At 34.8% G+C, this 267-nt stretch overlaps 1 protein-coding gene across 1 annotated transcript in view; it reads left to right on the top strand.

Annotated features, from left to right (window-relative positions):
• The window catches only part of LOC119589279 (methyltransferase-like protein 17, mitochondrial), a gene marked incomplete in the record, with an annotated part of 19,325 nt that overhangs the window by 17,216 nt on the left and 1,842 nt on the right, over positions 1-267 (top strand).

Raw genomic sequence — 267 nt, 5'->3', positions numbered from 1 at the left:
CTAGACATGTTTGATCTCCATAAAAATTGAGTGGGAAAACTTTTCAATTCCAATGTTGTCATTTATTTAGGCTTTGTAGAGCATTCTAGGGTTCCTTTCTAATTTTTTTGATGTGGAGTTTAACTCTTTGGTAACAGATATGACTAGATGCCTCTGCTACTTACTGCTTGCCTTGTACCCATTTGCCTGCAAAATCTTTCACTTTTATTTCTCCTTTTGATTGATTTGTAGATGCTTCAGTTGCAAAGAAGACAAGTTTTGAATGTG

This window comes from Penaeus monodon, chromosome 25 (genome assembly GCF_015228065.2).
Source record: "Penaeus monodon isolate SGIC_2016 chromosome 25, NSTDA_Pmon_1, whole genome shotgun sequence".
NCBI lineage: Eukaryota > Metazoa > Arthropoda > Malacostraca > Decapoda > Penaeidae > Penaeus > Penaeus monodon.
This window is presented reverse-complemented; position numbering and strand designations above follow the sequence as displayed.